The sequence below is a fragment of the Arvicanthis niloticus genome, chromosome 17 (genome assembly GCF_011762505.2).
Source record: "Arvicanthis niloticus isolate mArvNil1 chromosome 17, mArvNil1.pat.X, whole genome shotgun sequence".
NCBI classification, from domain to species: Eukaryota; Metazoa; Chordata; class Mammalia; order Rodentia; family Muridae; genus Arvicanthis; species Arvicanthis niloticus.
Window position 1 is genome coordinate 2,196,790 of NC_047674.1, and position 10,178 is coordinate 2,206,967.

The following is a 10,178-nucleotide window of genomic DNA, read 5'->3' on the forward strand; positions in this document are numbered from 1 at the left end:
GGTTTTCAAAACAGAAGTCCACAGAATTGACGTGACAAACATTTCTGTATTAATGTTCATTTTGATTAGAGACCTGTCTGCTCCTGACAGCTTCCTGTCTTGGATTCTAAGAAGAAATTGAGCATCTTTGGAGTTACTCCAGTTGTAGTGAGACAGCCACTAGCCAAGAATTGCCTCTTTCCATTTACAGACAAATTACTGTCCAGAGAAGTACACACTTGCAGAATAGTCGATTGATTATATCTGCCAAGTCAGGGTAATCAGCCCTTAATAATTATGCATCACTAGGTTTGTTAGATGATCCTGGGCCATAAGGCTGAAGATCGGATGCTCCAATGTTTTGTAGTATAGGGTCTGTACAGGTGTTCAGCAGTGTCTATAAATTGGCTAAGGTTTAGAAGCTATGCTTTGTGCTTCCCACAATTATAGTTAACTCAGTCATTCTGGATTTCTGACGGGGTTGAAAACTTATAGTCTCATAGCCAATCCTGGCTATTTGAGAGAAAAGATTTGAGTGGATGGTTTTCAGCTGACATTTATTCTAAAGGCAAGAAAAAAGCCAGGTTCAGAACTAAGTCTTTTAGTTAGGAAAAATGACAGAGGTTCTGGTTAGTCAAAAAATGATGGACTGGGTATTAGTTCTATCTTACACCTTACTGACACAAACTGGTATTGTTATTCTCTAATTGTATTTTGAGAGAAAAGTTTTATTTTAACAGGAAGGGTGATATGTAGGAGGAGCTAAGGTGGGAGGAGTATGAGAAGTAAGGAGAGGAGGGGGAGAAGGAGAGGAGGAGCTAGGTGATAAGAGAGAGAAAGAGGGGAGGGGGGACATGGAGGCAGATGTTCACATGTCTCTGCCAGTCAAAGATAGTTGATATATCTAGGTTGGGTATTGGGTTACACTTCTGATTGATATTGAGCATTACCAAACTTATAAAGCCTTTGATTAACATTAAAATAATTGTATAAATGCAAAAAGGAGAAGGAGGCATGGGATAGGGGTTTTCTAGGGAGCGAAATGGGGAAAGAGGATGGCATCTGAAATTAAAATAAAATATCCAATAAAAATAAATTTAAAAAAGATTTTTAGTAGAACATGTAAGGAAAGCAGTGAGGATCCACCACATTTTTGTCTTGTACTTGATCTTGCTCTCAACTTTTCCCCACTGAGTGTGATGCTCATTGAAGGATTGTCACCAAAAGCCTTTATTGTCATGAGGATAAATTCCAGACACCAAATACCTTCAGGTTTTTTCCTTTTTAAATCAAGGGTTATTAAATATTATCAAACATTTTTATTTCATATTTTGAGATAATTATATAATTTCTATATATATTGATGTCACACATTAATCTATTCATTTGAAACATTCCATGCATCCCTGGAGAGAAAAGAGTTTCTCACTGTGAATATTCTGCTCAAACTTGGTAACATGTTAATTCAGATTCTCTCTTTTTTTTAAAGTTGGCTTGTTGGTCTATTTAAAGAGGTTTAAAAGTTCTCAAGATAGTCAAATATTTGATTCTATACTGGTTATCTCAGATTTTTATTGGAATTGCAACAAACCTATAGATCATTTGAGTCTAAGTGGCATCTAACTAATGAGTATTTCAATTCATGGGCATCAATTTCTTCCACTAATTTCGCTTAGTGGCATTTTTTTACTGTACCATTTGCGTGTAGTTTGGGATAAATCAAACTAAATATTTCAGTTTTTGATAGTAGTGTAATTTATCAATTCTCTCTGCAATTGTTGTTAGTATACAGAATCCAGTTGGTTTGCATGTTGTCTTTTGATCCTGTAACCTTGTCTCTAACTTAGTACCTTTTGGGGGAGTGTAATTCCTCAATGCATTTTACATGGCTGATCAGTTGGTAAGGTGGTTTTGCTTCATCCTCTCTTGTATTGGCTATGACCACTAGTGCAATGATAAACTAAGACACTGAGAACAGGCGCCTCGTTCTTGACCTTGGTTTGGGAAACCTGTACTCTAAGCATTAAGGACCACAAACAGCTGTTCATAGCTGTGCTTTGGTACTGCTTTCTATTACTCACTGGTAATTTTCTCATTAAGGAGTGGTAAGCTTTGCCAAATATACTTTCTGCATAAAATTAGAATATCATATGGATTGTGGTTTTTAGTCTTTTTTCCAATGTAGTATGGAATAGTTCTAACCTTTTAAAGAATACCTTTATGTTTAATGGTCTTTGCTGTTTCTGAAAAGCCACTCAGTGAAGAACTTGAGCATGTGTCATGGCTTGTTTCTGAGCATCCTAGGTCTTGTTGCCATGGTGATGTTTTTGACATTACCATATTCTCATGCTTTGTAATAGAGCTGTGGTAGTTGTATTGCATGCCAGTTTCACATCTAAAAAAATTAGCTGAACCTTCTTACATACTCTAGTAATTTCTTAGTAAGTTTTTTTTTTTTTGGATAAAAATGTGAAAATTTATCTGTGAATAGTAACTTTTACAATTTGTATCAGATTAATTTTTCTGCCCTTCTGTGTTAGCCAGGGTCTTCAGCACAAAGGAGAACTTGTAATTTCTTACCACTTATCTTCACACTTTTAATTGTATTTTCTCTTAAATTGGTTGGATTATCTTCTTTCTCCTCCTTTTTCTTCTCCCTGGAAGTGGAGCAACTACCTACACATTTATATATACCTTGTACTGGATATTTCAAGATCTGGGAGTGTTTTTGTGTAAACATGTTTATTTGCTTTTTTAAAAAATGTTTATTTTAAAATGTTTATTTCTTTTGAACTTTCTTCCCTGAAAGAGATGAAGATGTAGCTGAGCGTGTGTGGGACTAGACAGCGGTATGCTGGGGAGCTGGACAGGAATATTTCATCAGTTCTCCCAAGAATCTGGTGTAGCATAGCCCAGAGTGGGTTCAACTTCCAACACACCCTCATCTCTCTGTGTTGGTTACATTTTATCAAGTGCTCAGCCCCGTGTGGCCATTTCTAGAGTACTAGTGCTGACTTGTGCCATAATCACCTCTGTCCTCTGAGTTACTTCAGTCACGTGAGATCACAGTGTGCGTCTGTCTAACACTGGCCTTTACACTGAAGATGATTTTTGTGAGGCTTATCCAGGTTGTGTGTATCACTATTTCACTTTTTTTAAATGGCATGAATGTACAATAGTTGTCTTGACAGTTCACCTGTTGAAGAACATTTACTTGCTTCTACTTTGGGGTTATGAGGAAAGAACCTGCTATGAGCATTTGTGCAGAATTTCCTGCACAGAAAGAAATCTCTAGCTGACTAGAATAATGATCTAAGAAGATTGAACATTTTATTACATTTCATTATTTGTGTGTGCACATGTGCATGAATGTTGGTATATGTGTGTGTGTGTGCGTGTGCACATGCGCTCGTGTGTGTGTGGGGGGGGTAGGGGGAAATTCACAGGAATCAGTGTGCTTCATCATGTGGATCCTGAATTCAGGCTGTTGGGTTTGAATGCAATCCCGGGGCTGTTGGTCCCCGGGGAAGATTTTTAGCTGCTGACTTCAGTAGTGCTTTGCTGAGTGCCCACTTCTTCCTGATTTTGCTGTGGTGCATTGTTTTTCTAGGAAGTTGCCAATTTTGTGAAGGTTTTCATATTTATCAGCATTTAGATTATAATCGCTTATATCTTCAATTGCTGCTATTTCTGTATTTGAATTGACCTTTTTATGCCTAAGATGGTTCATTCTTTCTCCTCCTTAGTGAATTTCATCAGAAGATGATTTTTAAGTGATGAGATTTTAAATCTCTTCAGGACTCACCTTTTTCATCCTGTAGATTGCTTCTCTGTGTAAGCTTTATGCCAATTTATGGAAAATAAAATGTATTTTAAACCTTTTTGTCCTCCACTGTACCTTTAAAATCTGTGCAGTGAAGTCTCCCAGGGACCTTGCTCTGGGATGGATATTCAGACAACTCAAGGTTCTCAGCAAGGCCACTATTGGCTTTTGAGGCCAGATAATTCTTTAATGGAAGGTTCTGGTATGTGCCCTATAATCTGCTGAGCAGCATTCCTGGACTGTGCTTACTAGGATGGTGGCCAGTCATTCCCTAGTTGTGACACAGCCAAGTTTCCTAGGGGAGGAAGACAACATTGTTCACAACTCTTACATTCAGACTCAGCGAGTTTCTAATCTGATAATTGCAACACTTAGCTCATGCATCTTCAGCTTCTTCACTTTCTAATGTAACCTTCTTGTTGTTTTGAAGTTTGAGATGTCGGGAGATTTGGTAAAATTTATTCCCTAAATTAGCCAATTTTGGTTTATTGGGTTTCTTCCACTGTTGCTTGCCTGCTGATCGATAAGTGATCTTGTCAGTGACCTCTGGCCCTTCCAGCACAGAAACTGAAGAGTGCACACCTACAGTAGACACAAAATCACACTCATCTTTCTGGAATGTCTGCTTTCACTAAGAAATCATGGGGTGACTGAGGTGGGACCTTGAGAAAGGATGTGTAGGAGGGAGGAAAGGAAGAATGGGAAGAGTCTGTTGTTCTACGTTTCTGGGGCTATCAGAGCTACAAAGGAGAAAGGCTGAACTTAATGTGGCTTGTTTTTAAATACTCTTAGGGAGTGACCTGGCTGGGATAGACAGATAGTAGCCCCTTCCTCCTCTTATTTGGTTGCCACTAGAGAATGAGTCTCAGCCTAACAGCTGAGTTCTTCGGTGTAACTGGTGTTCCTTGAGAGGCCAACACTGTATGTAGTTCTGGATTTGGGACTGCTTGTGTCTACCCTCTTCAAAGTCCTCAAGTCTATGACCTATATGGGTATCCATGACCAAATACCCTCCTGTCCTGCTTCCTTTCCTGAGACACAGATGTTCTAATTGTCTTCCTCAGAGTCCACTTGGGCCATGAGACTGTCATAATCACTCACTGACATTTGTCAAGAGGGCACAGGGGAAAGGTGTGTAAGAGGCAAAGGCGTCAAGGGGCTACTGAGATGAGTGTCTTATCTCATTTATTGGCTTTTACTCAGGTCTGGAACGAAACATTTGGTAGGTTGTGGTGGTTTGATTGAAAATGGCCCCCATAGGCTCATAGGGAGTGGTACTTATTAGGATGTATGTTCTTGGAGTTGAAGTGGCCTTATCGGATGAAGTAAATCACTAGGGGTGAAGTTTGAGATTTCAAGCTAGGTCCAGTCTCAGTCTCTCTCTCTCTCTCTCTCTCTCTCTCTCTCTCTCTCTCTCTCTCTCTCTCTCTCTCTCCATCAATCTGAATGCAGGACAAGATGTAGCTAACTCTCCAGCACCATGCCTGCCTATGTGTTCCAGTGAAACATTTTCTTTTACAAGAGTTGCTGTGGTCATGGTGCATCTTTACAGCAAACATTGACTAAGACATAGGTTGTTGAGTGTTTTTGCCAGGAAGGCAAAGGCTTTCCCTGGATGTGGGGTAAGATGAAGGCCAGTGGAAGCTGGGCTAGATGAGCGGCTTCTAAAGCCACTGGTGTCTCAGTTTCTGGCAACATTTATTTTTTTCTATTAATTCTTGATATTTACATTTCAGGCATTTCAGTGATCAGTTAACCTTTAACAATGTCTAGTCTATTGACCTTATCACTTAACTACCCAGTGGTGTCACTGCTTGCCAAAGAGAGACTGTCAGAGACACAGTTCTTTATTATCTGAGCTGGGGAGAAGGAAAAGGTTTAATGTGGGTAATGACCAGGGTGTTTCTGTGTCCATCACTTCTGAACTAGCCTGTGTGAGGGCCGTTCTCCATCCCTTACAGTACCTGGGGGTGATGGAAATTTTAGGAGGTAGGGCCTAGAGAAAGGAGGTCACTAGGGTGTGCCTTTGAAGTAGTACTGGGGACCCTGGATTATCATCTATCTTGCTGCCATCAGGTGAACAGGCCTTCTTTGCCACACTCCTGCAGTGATACACTGTGTCAAAACAAGGCCAAAGCATCTAGGCAAAGGGACCATGGTAAAGGCTCTGAAGCTGTGAGTACAAATAGACTTTTTTTTTTTTTAACATTTGAAGAAATGACATTGTTTTATTTCTTCTAGCAGTCATGGGCTGCATGTTGTGGTAGGTGTGGTGGGCTCAGTGCACGTATGGATGGGGGTGATGGTGATGACTTGGTGGCTGGAAGGGAATAGACAGGGTTAGATATGCTTCTGGGAAGTCTGGAGGAAGGACTCATGGTACGCTATAGCTAAGCCACCAATAAGGTTGAGAAACTCTTGAAAATCTAGCTGCCCATCACTGTTGAAGTCCAGCTTCTTCATCATGCAGTCAAGGATACCTGGGTCCTTCTGATTTTTTGTGAAGGGGGCCAGCTCGGTGTTCATGAAGGAAAGGAACTCAGTTTTGGAGAGCTGACATCTTCCCACTGCACCTTTGGAAAGCAGCAATCAGGGATTCGATGCATCTCTCAGTCTCTGCTGTAGGCATTTCTGTCAAGTTGAGGAGCGAGGTCCAGCTTCGACTGCTGCTGACCATTGCTGGGACAGGAGTGTCTACAAATAAACCTTTTAAAGTTGCATGTCCCAGGTGTTTTGTCACAGTAACAGGAAGCTGACCCAGCAATAAGTGAAAGATTAGAACTCACTCTGTAGGGTAATAGCACTTTAGGAAATCCCAAATGATCTCAAACTTGAGGGACTCACAGAATCTGAAAACTAGAAGAGACCTTTGAGATGAGGGTTGTCAGGAGGCAACAGAAATCGAATATAGTTGACTGAGGTGAAATGTTAGGAGGCCATGTGGGATGGACAACAAAATCAATGGAAGTCAGAGAACAAGGCTTGTGGTTGGCACACAGCCAGGTCTGTGGAGATCTCAGAGGCAGGGATCACAGCAACACTCTGATCCAAGGAAGGATTCTGCCCTGATGAATGTGTTCTGCTCCTTTCTGTCCTTCATGACTCAGCCTTGGGAGAAAGGATCCAGTTTTGTAGAGAGGACTCATGGGTTTCTGGCCTTTTGTATCATGAGGTGGGGGCTTAGAACTCCCTTCTGATCAGAGCTTTGCCACTTACAGCAGTGGAGATTCTCCAGCAGAGTGAGCATAGTTTTAGAAAGCAGGTGTGGGTGGTGGGGAAGCACCTGCTGAGGTCCACAGAGAGACAACATGCCATTTCAGCATGCTTTTAATAGAAACAAGTTCTCACCCCTATGTTTCCTGCAAGCAACATCATAGTAACTGCCTGAAGAAATCACCTCCCAGGGGTACTTGAGTGGCACAAGAGCTCCAGGAATTTTCAGGGATGCTGTTCTTTCAAGCTGGGGAATGAGATTCAACCAGGAAGCCAGGTCTCCTGGGTGAGCAATGCACCCGGTACTTAGGAAATCAATAAAGGCAGAGGGTGGCCCAGGATTCAATCTGATCAGCTGGGTAAGAAGCTAAACTTCCAAGCAGACAGTAAAGAGCTATGGTCAAAAGGTCCGCCCCAATCAGCAGTTTGAATGAAAATGCCCCACAGGCTCAGAGGGAGTGGCACTGTTAGGATGTGTGGCTTTGTCAGAGGTGTGTCACTAGGGGGGAGGTCCCCGAAACCTCTGTCATTGCCACTTATTGATGCTGTCTGCTGATCCAGACGTTGAACTCTGAGCTACCCCTCCAGCCCAGCCCGTCTTCCTGCATGGCACCACGCTGATAATGTGCTAAACCTCTCTGAAATTGTGAGCCAGCCCCAAGAGTAAGTTTTCCATGGTCATTGTCCTTTCACAGCAATAGAAACTGTAAGATAGTGATGTAAAAGCAGTAAGGTCACAGGGACTGGATGGGTACTGTGTCTATCCTTCTGGGAGGAAAGTCATCTGAGAGGACTCAACAGAGAAATGCCTCCAGATCAGGCTGCAGGTAAACCTCAAGGCATCTTCTTAGTTAGGGGGTGATACCTGCCAGTTAACTGTGGGTAGTGCTATCTCTGGGTTGGTGGCCCTGGGTTCTATAAGAAACAAGGCCGAGGAAACTATGGGAAGCAAGCCAGTAAGCAGTCCCTTTGTCCCCATGGCCTCTGTATCAGTTCCTAACTCCAGGTTTCTGCCCTCAACTTTCCTGAGTCATGAACAGTAATGTGGAAGTGTAAGCCAAATAAATCCTTTCCTTCTTGAGTAGTTTTTGGTTGTGGTGTTTCATCATGGTCAATGGTAACTCAAACTAAGGCACCTAGGAAGCTGCGAGTGGTCCCAGGAACCGATAGTGGTAGTTTGGACTGACTATTCAGGTTCAGTACTGAAGAGACAGGGCTTCAGACAGGCTAAGTGGTGGGCAAAATATGGGATCACCCCAAACCTGGGTAAGAGTGTGCAGCTCCAGGATGGGCATGCAGAAGCCAAGCAACTGGCTCTCAACAGCTTAGCAGTACAGCAGAGCCAGGGACAGGCAGAGCTCCTTCACAGCATCAGGGGCAGCTTGTTTCCAAACAGCCACCCCAGCCACCTTCCTCCCCGAAATCCTCATGTTATACAAACCAATCATGAAGAGAAAAACAAGACACTCCCCAACTTAGTTAAGGTTTCCATTGCTGTGAACAGATACCATCACCAAGGCAATTCTTAGAAAGGACAGCATTTAGTTGGGACTGGTTCACTGGTTTTGAGGTTCAGTCCATTATCATGGTGGGAAGCATGGCAGAATCCAGACAGAGATAGCTCTGAAAGAGCTGAAGGTTCTACATTTTGTTCCAAAGGCAAGCAAGAGAAGACTCTCTTCCAAGCAGCTACAAATGAAAAATGAGAGCCTCATAGGGACTAGTACTTATTAGGAGGTATGGTCTTGTTGGATCCCACCCCTACAGTGACACAATTCTTCCAACAAGGCCACCCTTCCTAATAGGGCCAAGCATATTCAAACCACATTCCACTCCCTGGCCCTCACAGACTTATTGAGACATCTGCATTAAAACATATTCCTAGCCATAATGCAAAATACATTTAGTCTACCTTCAAAAGTCACAGGATATATATTACCATTCCAAAATGTTACAGTGAGTAAATACTGGACAAAAGCAAGACCAAAACCTAGGTAGGCAAACTCCAAACTCTGCATCTCTATGTCTGATGTTCAAGTCCTTTCTGCTTTGTTGACTGCAGCACAATTCTATCTCTTTGACTGGTTCCACACTCTGATATCAGTGTTCCTCAGCAGGTATCCCATGGCTCAGACACATCTAACATCATAGGGTATCCACGGCAACTTCAACTTCAACACTTTCTTGTTTCAATGTCTGGGATCCGCACATGATCTTCATGGCTCCTCCAAAGGGCTTGGGTCACAACAGCCCTGCCCTCCATTGCATGCCAGGCTCTGCTTGACTCCACTCCACTGCTGATGCTGTTCTTGGTGATCATCCCAAGGTATTGGCATTTTCAATTCACGGGAGTCTTCTGCTGCAACTAGGCTTCACCAATAGCCTTCAGATTAATAGCATTGGCAAAGGAAGTCTCAGGAAAGCCCAGCATAGACTTTGTCCTCTGGTTTAGTCTCATGAGGAGCATTTTGATCAAGCATAGAAAGGAAAAATACACAATGTTTGGTTTAAGTAATAAAGGGGCACCAGGAAGTGAAATGGAGCTGAGTCCTATGTTCAAGGAGAAGAACAGATTAAGAAAGTGGTGACCTTGAGGCAAGGTCCCACCCAGATAAGCTTATTGTTTATGCTTTTGCAGTTGAAAAGGGGATAGTCATATCTAGGCATTATTATTACCTGGTTATTGTTTTCATTTGAACTTTAAGTCTAAAATGAAGTACAACCCAGAAATGGAGGGCACACTTGTGATCTAGATCTTGAGGCTGGAAGATCTGAGAGTTTCTATATCTTGTTCTGAAGGCAAACAGGAGAAGATTATCTTCAAACAGCAAGGAGGAGGATCTCAAAGCCCACCCCAACAGTGACACACTATCTCCAACAAGGCCATACCACCTAAAAGGGCCAGGCATATTCACCTCCTACCTCCAATACATCTAAGAAAACTCTGGCAAATTCTCAAAGCGCATAGAAATCTCGGACTTAAACTACATCTTAATTTTTAGTCTAAACAGAAAGAGACCCTTGGACTGAAGCACACACCACCATCAGGGCTTACAAGCTTAATTACAAAGAAACCGAAAGCAATTAATTCCTATGTGGTGCTACAGCCTGAGGAGCCCAGTTACCATGGAAATCTCACTTCCATTTCCTTCTTTTTTGAGCA

General features: G+C 42.3%; 1 pseudogene; it reads right to left on the reverse strand.

The window, feature by feature from the left end:
• Positions 1–6,079: 6,079 nt before the first annotated feature.
• LOC143434805 (protein S100-A11 pseudogene) lies at positions 6,080–10,105 on the reverse strand (annotated as a pseudogene).
• Positions 10,106–10,178: the final 73 nt, after the last annotated feature.